This window comes from Oncorhynchus kisutch, linkage group LG18, assembly GCF_002021735.2.
Source record: "Oncorhynchus kisutch isolate 150728-3 linkage group LG18, Okis_V2, whole genome shotgun sequence".
In the NCBI taxonomy this organism is placed as follows: Eukaryota; Metazoa; Chordata; class Actinopteri; order Salmoniformes; family Salmonidae; genus Oncorhynchus; species Oncorhynchus kisutch.
Genome location: NC_034191.2, coordinates 81,733,177 through 81,745,885, shown reverse-complemented (window position 1 = coordinate 81,745,885; position 12,709 = coordinate 81,733,177). Strand labels below are relative to the sequence as shown.

The following is a 12,709-nucleotide window of genomic DNA, read 5'->3' as shown; positions in this document are numbered from 1 at the left end:
CTACTGTATTATTATACTACTGTATTATTATACTACTGTATTATTATACTACTGTAGTACTATACTACTGTATTATTATACTACTGTATTATTATGCTACTGTATTACAGTACTACTGTAGTACTATACTACTGTATTACTATACTACTGTATTATTATACTACTGTATTATTATACTACTGTATTACTATACTACTGTATTACTATACTACTGTATTATTATACTACTGTATTACTATACTACTGTATTACTATACTACTGTATTATTATACTACTGTATTACTATACTACTGTATTACTATACTACTGTATTACTATACTACTGTATTACTATACTACTGTATTATTATACTACTGTATTATTATACTACTGTATTACTATACTACTGTATTACTATACTACTGTATTACCACACTACTGTATTACAATACTACTATATTACTCTATTACTATACTACTGTATTACAGTACTACTGTAGTACTATACTACTGTATTGCAGTACTACTGTAGTGCTATACTGTATTACTATACTACTGTATTACTATACTACTGTATTACTATACTACTGTATTATTATACTACTGTGTTACTATACTTCTGTATTACTATACTTCTGTATTACTATACTACTGTATTACTATACTACTGTATTACCATACTACTATATTACTATACTACTGTATTACAATACTACTATATTACTGTATTGCTATACTACTGTATTACAGTACTACTGTATTATTATATCAAATCTAATCAAATCAAATGTATTTATATAGCCCTTCGTACATCAGCTGATATCTCAAAGTGCTGTACAGAAACTCAGCCTAAAACCCCAAACAGCAAGCAATGCAGGTGTAGAAGCACGGTGGCTAGGAAAAACTCCCTAGAAAGGCCAAAACCTAGGAAGAAACCTAGAGAGGAACCAGGCTATGTGGGGTGGCCAGTCCTCTTCTGGCTGTGCCGGGTGGAGATTATAACAGAACATGGCCAAGATGTTCAAATGTTCATAAATGAGAATAATAATAAGGCAGAACAGTTGAAACTGGAGCAGCAGCACGACCAAGTGGACTGGGGACAGCAAGGAGTCATCCTGTCAGGTAGTCCTGGGGCATGGTCCTAGGGCTCAGGTCCTAGGAGAGAGAAAGAAAGAGAGAAGGAGAGAATTAGAGAACGCACACTTAGATTCACACAGGACACCGAATAGGACAGGAGAAGTACTCCAGATATAACAAACTGACCCTAGCCCCCCGACACATAAACTACTGCAGCATAAATACTGGAGGCTGAGACAGGAGGGGTCAGGAGACACTGTGGCCCCATCCGAGGACACCCCCGGACAGGGCCAAACAGGAAGGATATAACCTCACCCACTTTGCCAAAGCACAGCCCCCACACCACTAGAGGGATATCTTCAACCACCAATTTACCATCCTGAGACAAGGCTGAGTATAGCCCACAAAGATCTCCGCCATGGCACAACCCAAGGGGGGGCACCAACCCAGACAGGATGACCACATCAGTGAATCAACCCACTCAGGTGACGCACCCCTTCCAGGGACGGCATGAAAGAGACCCAGTAAGCCAGTGACTCAGCCCCTGTAATAGGGTTAGAGGCAGAGAATCCCAGTGGAAAGAGGGGAACCGGCCAGGCAGAGACAGCAAGGGCGGTTCGTTGCTCCAGAGCCTTTCCGTTCACCTTCCCACTCCTGGGCCAGACTACACTCAATCATATGACCCACTGAAGAGATGAGTCTTCAGTAAAGACTTAAAGGTTGAGACCGAGTTTGCGTCTCTGACTTGGGTAGGCAGACCGTTCCATAAAAATGGAGCTCTATATGAGAAAGCCCTGCCTCCAGCTGTTTGCTTAGAAATTCTAGGGACAATTAGGAGGCCTGCGTCTTGTGACCGTAGCGTACGTGTAGGTATGTACGGCAGGACCAAATCAGAGAAATAGGTAGGAGCAAGCCCATGTAATGCTTTGTAGGTTAGCAGTAAAACCTTGAAATCAGCCCTTGCTTTGACAGGAAGCCAGTGTAGAGAGGCTAGCACTGGAGTAATATGATAAAATTTTTGGGTTCTAGTCATGATTCTAGCAGCCGTATTTAGCACTAACTGAAGTTTATTTAGTGCTTTATCCGGGTAGCCGGAAAGTAGAGCATTGCAGTAGTCTAACCTAGAAGTGACAAAAGCACGGATACATTTTTCTGCATCATTTTTGGACAGAACGTTTCTGATTTTTGCAATGTTATGTAGATGGAAAAAAGCTGTCCTTGAAATGGTCTTGATATGTTCTTCAAAAGAGAGATCAGGGTCCAGAGTAACGCCGAGGTCCTTCACAGTTTTATTTGAGACGACTGTACAACCATTAAGATTGATTGTCAGATTCAACAGAAGATCTCTTTGTTTCTTGGGACCTAGAACAAGCATCTCTGTTTTATCTGAGTTTAAAAGTAGAAAGTTTGCAGCCATCCACTTCCTTATGTCTGAAACACATGCTTCTAGCAAATGCAAGTTTGAGGCTTCACCATGTTTCATTGAAATGTACAGCTGTGTATCATCCGCATAGCATTGAAAGTTCACATTATGTTTTCGAATAACATCCCCAAGCGGTAAAATATATAGTGAAAACAATAGTGGTCCTAAAACGGAACCTTGAGGAACACCGAAATTTACAGTTGATTTGTCAGAGGACAAACCATTCACAGAGACAAACTGATATCTTTCCGACAGATGAGATCTAAACCAGGCCAGAACTTGTCCGTGTAGACCAATTTGGGTTTCCAATCTCTCCAAAATAACGTTGTGATCAATGGTATCAAAAGCAGCACTAAGGTCTAGGAGCACGAGGACAGATGCAGAGCCTCGGTCCGATGCCATTAAAATGTCATTTACCACCTTCACAAGTGCCGTCTCAGTGCTATGATGGGGTCTAAAACCAGACTGAAGCATTTCGTATACATTGTTTGTCTTCAGGAAGGCAGTGAGTTGCTGCGCAACAGCCTTTTCTAATAATTTTGAGAGGAATTGAAGATTCGATATAGGCCGATAGTTTTTTATATTTTCTGGGTCAAGGTTTGGCTTTTTCAAGAGAGGCTTTATTACTGCCACTTTTAGTGAGTTTGGTACACATCCGGTGGATAGAGAGCCGTTTATTATGTTCAACATAGGAGGGCCAAGCACAGGAAGCAGCTCTTTCAGTATTTTAGTTGGAATAGGGTCCAGTATGCAGCTTGAAGGTTTAGAGGCCATGATTATTTTCATTATTGTGTCAAGAGATATAGTACTAAAACACTTGAGCGTCTCTCTTGATCCTAGGTCCTGGCAGAGTTGTGCAGACTCAGGACAACTGAGCTTTGAAGGAATACGCAGATTTAAAGAGGAGTCCGTAATTTGCTTTCTAATAATCATAATCTTTTCCTCAAAGAAGTTCATGAATTTATCACTGCTAAAGTGAAAGTCATCCTCTCTTGGGGAATGCTGCTTTTTAGTTAGCTTTGCGACAGTATCAAAAAGGAATTTCGGATTGTTCTTATTTTCTTCAATTAAGTTAGAAAAATAGGATGATCGAGCAGCAGTAAGGGCTCTTCGGTACTGCACGGTACTGTCTTTCCAAGCTAGTAGGAAGACTTCCAGTTTGGTGGAGCAGCAGTAAGGGCTCTACGGTACTGCACAGTACTGTCTTTCCAAGCTAGTCGGAAGACTTCCAGTTTGGTGTGGCGCCATTTCCATTCCAATTTTCTGGAAGCTTGCTTCAGAGCTCGGGTATTTTCTGTGTACCAGGGAGCTAGTTTCTTATGAGAAATGTTTTTAGTTTTTAGGGGTGCAACTGCATCTAGGGTATTGCGCAAGGTTAAATTGAGTTCCTCAGTTAGGTGGTTAACTGATTTTTGTCCTCTGGCGTCCTTGGTTAGACAGAGGGATTCTGGAAGGACATCAAGGAATCTTTGTGTTGTCTGTGAATTTATAGCACGACTTTTGATGTTCCTTGGTTGGGGTCTGAGCAGATTATTTGTTGCAATTGCAAACATAATAAAATGGTGGTCCGATAGTCCAGGATTATGAGGAAAAACATTGAGATCCACAACATTTATTCCATGGGACAAAACTAGGTCCAGCGTATGACTGTGACAGTGAGTGGGTCCAGAGACATGTTGGACAAAACCCACTTAGTCGATGATTGCTCCGAAAGCCTTTTTGTAGTGGGTCTTTGGACTTTTCCATGTGAATATTAAAGTCACCAAAGATTAGAATATTATCTGCTATGACTACAAGGTCCAATAGGAATTCAGGGAACTCAGTGAGAAACGCTGTATATGGCCCAGGAGGCCTGTAAACAGTAGCTATAAAAAGTGATTGAGTAGGCTGCATAGATTTCATGACTAGAAGCTCAAAAGACAAAAACGTATTTTTGTTGTTTTTTTTGTAAATTGAAAGTTGCCATCGTAAATGTTAGCAACACCTCCGCCTTTGCGGGATGCACGGGGGATATGGTCACTAGTGTAGCCACGGTATTACTATACTACTATATTACCATACTACTGTATTACAATACTACTGTATTACAATACTACTGTATTATTATACTATTGTATTACAATACTACTCTATTACTATACTACTGTATTATTATACTACTGTATTACAATACTACTGTATTATTATACTATTGTATTACTATACTACTCTATTACTATACTACTCTATTACTATACTACTTTACTGTACTATGTTACTATACTACTATATTGCTGTACTACTCTATTACTATACTACTCTATTGTTATACTACTGTAGTACTATACTACTGTATTACTATACTACTATATTACTATACTACTGTATTATTATACTACTATATTATTATACTACTATATTACTATACTACTGTATTACTATACTACTGTATTATTATACTACTATATTACTATACTACTATGTTACTATACTACTGTATTACTATACCACGTTGCTGTACTATGTTACTATACTCCTGTATCACTGTATTACTATATTACTATACTACTGTATTACTATACTACTATACTACTATACTGCTATATTACTATACTACTATACCACTTTACTGTACTATGTTACTATACAACTATACTACTGTATTACTATACTACTGTACTACTATATTACTATACTACTATATTACTATACTACTATGCTACTTTACTGTACTATGTTACTGTACTACTATATTACTATACTACTATATTACTATACTACTATTCTACTTTACTGTACTATGCTGCTATACTACTATATTACTATACTACTATACTACTATGCTACTTTACTCTACTATGTTACGATACTACTATATTACTATACTACTATGCTACTTTACTGTACTATGTTACTGTACTACTATATTACTATACTACTATATTACTATACTACTATATTACTATACTACTATATTACTATACTACTATGCTACTTTACTGTACTATGTTACTGTACTACTATATTACTATACTACTATATTACTATACTACTATATTACTATACTACTATATTACTATACTACTATGCTACTTTACTGTACTATGTTACTGTACTACTATATTACTATACTACTATATTACTATACTACTATATTACTATACTACTATACTACTGTACTACTATGCTACTTTACTGTACTGTGTTACTGTAATACTACTGTATTACTATACTACTGTATTACTATACTACTGTATTACTATACTACTTTATTACTATACTGTTGTATTACTATGCTACTGTATTACTATACTACTTTGCTGTACTGTATTACTATACTACTGTATTACTATATTACTATACTACTGTATTACTACACTACTGTATTACTATACTACTGTATTACTATACTACTTTAATGTACTATATTACTATACTACTGTATTACTATACTACTGTATTACTATACCACTGTATTACTACACTACTGTATTACTATACTACTTTACTGTACTGTATTACTATACTACTGTATTACTATACTTCTGTATTACTATACTACTGTATTACTATACTACTGTATTACTATACTACTGTATTACTATACCACTGTATTACTACACTACTGTATTACTATACTACTTTACTGTACTGTATTACTATACTACTGTATTACTATACTTCTGTATTACTATACTACTGTATTACTATACTACTGTATTACTATACTACTGTATTACTATACCACTGTATTACTATACCACTGTATTACTATACTACTGTATTACTAGGAGGATGAAGAGTGCAGAGAATGATCGAGGAAGAGAGAGGTTGGAAAAGAAGGATAGAGAATAGAGGGAAAGGAGAAAGAGTCTGAGGTTTGACAGGTTTGTTTGTGTGTTATACTGTCACTGTACCAGCTAGTGATGCAGTCCCAGTTGTTTGTTCACCTGCAAATCTGAGGCCCACGCCCGACTCTAACCTGCAGGTAGTCAGATAGAAAATGCAGTGTACAGTCAGAGACAGCGGAGCGATTTTTTTTGACGGAGTGCGGGATTTATTTTCTGATGTCATTCCTGCCCTAGAAAACGATCATCTCTGCTTCTCTCACGCAGCAGACATTTAGGGACCGGGGAGAAAATGCAATGCCTCAACAATAACAACAAAAACATACATTCTCAACATTTTCAAATGACATCAGTTTGACCGGTTTTAAGGAAATTAAAATCAGTGATAGTGACCCAACATGTTTTCTGATAAGATTTAATTTCAGGTTGGATGCACATTTAATGACGCTGATGAAGATAGCACCTTTATAGACGGTCCCTAACAAGTATTAATTCTCTCAAAATACTGAAATAAATACATTTATATTTTCCACTTCTATTCCTTAGTCAAAATGTACATTTGGTGTTTAATTTTACTGCAATAAATACTTAATTCTGCAGGAGTTAATATTATATTAGACTATGTGTGTAATTCTGTAACGGCGTTCTTCGTTTGTTGAAATAGAGGACCGAAATGCAGCGTGGTGGTTAATCATGATCTTTAATGAAACAAATGACGGAACGATACATGAACTAACTTATAAATACAAAAAACAACAAACGGAACGTGAAACCTAATACAGCCTATCTGGTGAAACTACACAGAGACAGGAACAATCACCCACGAAAGACAAAGCGAACTCAGGCTACCTAAATACGGTTCCCAATCAGAGGCAACGAGAATCACCTGACTGCTGATTGAGAACCGCCTCAGGCAGCCAAGCCTATACAACACCCCTAATCAGCCGCGATCCCAAATACTACAAACCCCAATACGAAATACAATAACATAAACCCCTGTCACACCCTGGCCTGACCAAATATATAACGAAAACACAAAATACAATGACCAAGGCGTGACAATATGAGAGGTTATAAACCTAGAGTTAATATTATATTAGACTATGTGAGAGGTTATAGACCTATATGAGAGGTTATAGACCTATATGAGACGTTATAGACCTATATGAGAGGTTATAGACCTATATAAGAGGTTATAGACCTATATGAGAGGTTATAGACCTATATAAGAGGTTATAGACCTATATGAGAGGTTATAGACCTATATGAGAGGTTATAGACCTATATGAGAGGTTATAAACCTAGAGTTAATATTATATTAGACTATATGAGAGGTTATAGACCTATGTGAGAGGTTATAGACCTATATGAGAGGTTATAGACCTATGTGAGAGGTTATAGACCTATATGAGAGGTTATAGACCTATGTGAGAGGTTATAGACCTGTATGAGAGGTTATAGACCTAGAGTTAATATTATATTAGACTATATGAGGTTATAGACCTATGTGAGAGGTTATAGACCTATATGAGAGGTTATAGACCTACAGTCATTGTCCAGATTCAGTTCGGCTGCTGTTCCATCTGAACAGTAGGCTACAGTTATGAGAGGTTATAGACCTACAGTCATTGTCCAGATTCAGTTCGGCTGCTGTTCCATCTGAACAGTAGGCTACAGTTATGAGAGGTTATAGACCTAATGTCATTGTCCAGATTCAGTTCGGCTGCTGTTCCATCTGAACAGTAGGCTACAGTTATGAGAGGTTATAGACCTACAGTCATTGTCCAGATTCAGTTCGGCTGCTGTTCCATCTAACAGTAGGCTGCTGTTCCCTTGACACACCATTTTGACGTCCCCTGTCTTGTGACTCTCAGTTGTGTATAGCGCCTCACAATCATCACACAGCCGGCAACACAATCACCCTCTTTTATCACCTTACCAAGACTTTCCCTAACATTACTGTTCTGGCCCTACCCCCCATTTCACAGCTTTTCTCTTTTCTCTTATTGAATTCAACTCCAACATTGTCCTTCAACTCCAACATTGTGTGTGTGTGTGTGTGTGTGTGTGTGTGTGTGTGTGTGTGTGTGTGTGTGTGTGTGTGTGTGTGTGTGTGTATTTGGCGATTGGTGTTATGCCCTGAAGCTTAGCCTCACGTACTAACTAACACCAGATGAAAAAATAAACACTTTGTCACTTTGTTCATGACCAGAACCCTGGTATAAACATAGGGCTCTGGTCAAAGTAGTGCACTATATCGAGTATAGGATGCCATTTGGGACACACCCATAGCCAGGTACGTTCAGATGGAGTGTGTTTATTTCAGCACAGTCCTTCGTGGTTATTAGTAGTAGCTGGGCCTGTATTAGAGACCCTGTATTAACAGGCATGCTTGGGCAGGTTATCTGTCTGTCATGTGATCAACGCTGAGATAAACGCAGTCAGCGGACGTCCTGTGATGTTTTCATTTGGGACGTATTTAAAATGTAGTTCTGGAACACGTCGTCAGCTGACTCTCAACTTGTCATTCCCTGGCAGAGACGATAGCACAACAGTAACTACAACACTGACGTCATGGCCGATAACATGGCCAGATTATAGGAGATGTGAGTCTCGCATCACCGTGGTCAAGAGGTCGACGTGATTCAGTTCACTGTATATCACCTCGTATATCAAAAGACAAACCAAGTATACAGACACACACACATACCAGGTACAACATTCAAATAATTTTGAAACAACAGATTATGATGTCAACATAGCAACAGTTTGTCAGAGCACCAGCAGCTTTTCAAAATGGGAGCTGGTGCCAGGGGGGGCCCTTTGACTAGATACCAGGGGGGGCCCTTTGACTACAGACCAGGGGTGACCCTTTGACTACAGACCAGGGGTGACCCTTTGACTACAGACCAGGGGTGACCCTTTGACTACAGACCAGGGGTGACCCTTTGACTAAAGACCAGGGGTGACCCTTTGACTAGATTCCAGGGGCGACCATTTGACTAGATACCAGGGGGGCCCCTTTGACTAGATACCAGGGGGGCCCTTTGACTAGATACCAGGGGGGGCCCTTTGACTAGATACCAGGGGGGGCCCTTTGACTAGATACCAGGAGGGGCCCTTTGACTAGATACCAGGGGTGACCCTTTGACTAGATACAAGGGGGGGCCCTTTGACTAGATACCAGGGGGGGCCCTTTGACTAGATACCAGGGGGGCCCTTTGACTAGATACCAGGGGGGGCCCTTTGACTAGATACCAGGGGGGGCCCTTTGACTAGATACCAGGGGGGCCCCTTTGACTAGATTCCAGGGGTGACCCTTTGACTAGATACCAGGGGGGCCCCTTTGACTACAGACCAGGGGGGGGCCTTTGATTAGATACCAGGGGGGGCCCTTTGACTACAGACCAGGGGGGCCCTTTGACTACAGACCAGGGGGGGGGCCTTTGACTAGATTCCAGGGGGGGGGGCCTTTGACTAGATACCAGGGGGGGCCCTTTGACTAGATACCAGGGGCGGCCCTTTGACTAGATACCAGTGGTGGCCCTTTGACTAGATACCAGGGGGGGGCCCTTTGACTAGATACCAGGGGGGGCCCTTTGACTAGATACCAGGGGCGGCCCTTTGACTAGATACCAGTGGTGGCCCTTTGACTAGATACCAGGGGGGGCCCTTTGACTACAGACCAGGGGGGGGCCTTTGACTAGATACCAGGGGGGGCCCTTTGACTATAGACCAGGGGGGGCCCTTTGACTACAGACCAGGGGGGGCCCTTTGACTACAGACCAGGGGGGGGCCCTTTGACTACAGACCAGGGGTGACCCTTTGACTACAGACCAGGGGTGACCCTTTGACTAAAGACCAGGGGTGACCCTTTGACTAGATTCCAGGGGCGACCATTTGACTAGATACCAGGGGGGCCCCTTTGACTAGATACCAGGGGGGCCCTTTGACTAGATACCAGGGGGGGCCCTTTGACTAGATACCAGGGGGGGCCCTTTGACTAGATACCAGGAGGGGCCCTTTGACTATATACCAGGGGTGACCCTTTGACTAGATACAAGGGGGGGCCCTTTGACTAGATACCAGGGGGGGCCCTTTGACTAGATACCAGGGGGGCCCTTTGACTAGATACCAGGGGGGGCCCTTTGACTAGATACCAGGGGGGGCCCTTTGACTAGATACCAGGGGGGCCCCTTTGACTAGATTCCAGGGGTGACCCTTTGACTAGATACCAGGGGGGCCCCTTTGACTAGATACCAGGGGGGGCCCTTTGACTATAGACCAGGGGGGGCCCTTTGACTACAGACCAGGGGGGGCCCTTTGACTACAGACCAGGGGGGGGGCCTTTGACTACAGACCAGGGGTGACCCTTTGACTACAGACCAGGGGTGACCCTTTGACTAAAGACCAGGGGTGACCCTTTGACTAAAGACCAGGGGTGACCCTTTGACTAGATTCCAGGGGCGACCATTTGACTAGATACCAGGGGGGCCCCTTTGACTAGATACCAGGGGGGCCCTTTGACTAGATACCAGGGGGGGCCCTTTGACTAGATACCAGGGGGGGCCCTTTGACTAGATACCAGGAGGGGCCCTTTGACTATATACCAGGGGTGACCCTTTGACTAGATACAAGGGGGGGCCCTTTGACTAGATACCAGGGGGGGCCCTTTGACTAGATACCAGGGGGGCCCTTTGACTAGATACCAGGGGGGGCCCTTTGACTAGATACCAGGGGGGGCCCTTTGACTAGATACCAGGGGGGCCCCTTTGACTAGATTCCAGGGGTGACCCTTTGACTAGATACCAGGGGGGCCCCTTTGACTAGATACCAGGGGGGGGCCCTTTGACTAGATACCAGGGGGGGGCCCTTTGACTAGATACCAGGGGAGGCCCTTTGACTAGATACCAGGGGCGGCCCTTTGACTAGATACCAGTGGTGGCCCTTTGACTAGATACCAGGGGGGGCCCTTTGACTACAGACCAGGGGGGGGCCTTTGACTACAGACCAGGGGTGACCCTTTGACTACAGACCAGGGGTGACCCTTTGACTACAGACCAGGGGTGACCCTTTGACTACAGACCAGGGGTGACCCTTTGACTACAGACCAGGGGTGACCCTTTGACTACAGACCAGGGGTGACCTTTGACTAGATACCAGGGGAGGCCCTTTGACTATAGACCAGGGGGGGCCCTTTGACTACAGACCAGGGGGGGGCCTTTGACTACAGACCAGGGGGGGGCCCTTTGACTACAGACCAGGGGTGAACCTTTGACTACAGACCAGGGGTGACCCTTTGACTACAGACCAGGGGTGACCCTTTGACTACAGACCAGGGGTGACCCTTTGACTACAGACCAGGGGTGACCCTTTGACTACAGACCAGGGGTGACCTTTGACTAGATACCAGGGGAGGCCCTTTGACTATAGACCAGGGGGGGCCCTTTGACTACAGACCAGGGGGGGGCCTTTGACTACAGACCAGGGGGGGGCCCTTTGACTACAGACCAGGGGTGACCCTTTGACTACAGACCAGGGGTGACCCTTTGACTACAGACCAGGGGTGACCCTTTGACTACAGACCAGGGGTGACCCTTTGACTACAGACCAGGGGTGACCCTTTGACTACAGACCAGGGGTGACCTTTTGACTACAGACCAGGGGCGACCCTTTGACTAGATACCAGGGGGGCCCCTTTGACTAGATACCAGGGGGGCCCCTTTGACTAGATACCAGGGGGGCCCCTTTGACTAGATACCAGGGAGGGCCCTTTGACTAGATACTAGGGGGGGCCCTTTGACTACAGACCAGGGGGGGCCCTTTGACTACAGACCAGGGGGGGGCCTTTGACTACAGACCAGGGGGGGGGCCTTTGACTTGATACCAGGGGGGGGCCTTTGACTACAGACCAGGGGGGACCCTTTGACAAGATACCAGGGGGGGCCCTTTGACTACAGACCAGGGGGGGCCCTTTGACTACAGACCAGGGGTGACCCTTTGACTACAGACCAGGGGGGGGGGGCCTTTGACTACAGACCAGGGGGGGCCCTTTGACTACAGACCAGGGGTCACCCTTTGACTACAGACCAGTGGTGACCCTTTGACTACAGACCAGGGGTGACCCTTTGACTACAGACCAGGGGGGGTCCTTTGACTACAGACCAGGGGTGACCCTTTGACTACAGACCAGGGGTGACCCTTTGACTACAGACCAGGGGGGGTCCTTTGACTACAGACCAGGGGGGACCTTTGACTACAGACCGGGGGGCCCTTTGACTAGATACCAGGGGGGGCCCTTTGACTAGATACCAGGGGGGGCCCTTTGACTAGATACCAGGGGGGGGCCCTTTGACTAGATACCAGGGGGGGGCCCTTTGACTATAGACCAGGGGGGGCCC

The 12,709-nt window shown here is 43.7% G+C and overlaps 1 protein-coding gene across 1 annotated transcript in view; it reads left to right on the top strand.

Annotated features, from left to right (window-relative positions):
- The window catches only part of LOC109876025 (junctophilin-1), a 93,590-nt gene that overhangs the window by 68,185 nt on the left and 12,696 nt on the right, over positions 1 to 12,709 (top strand).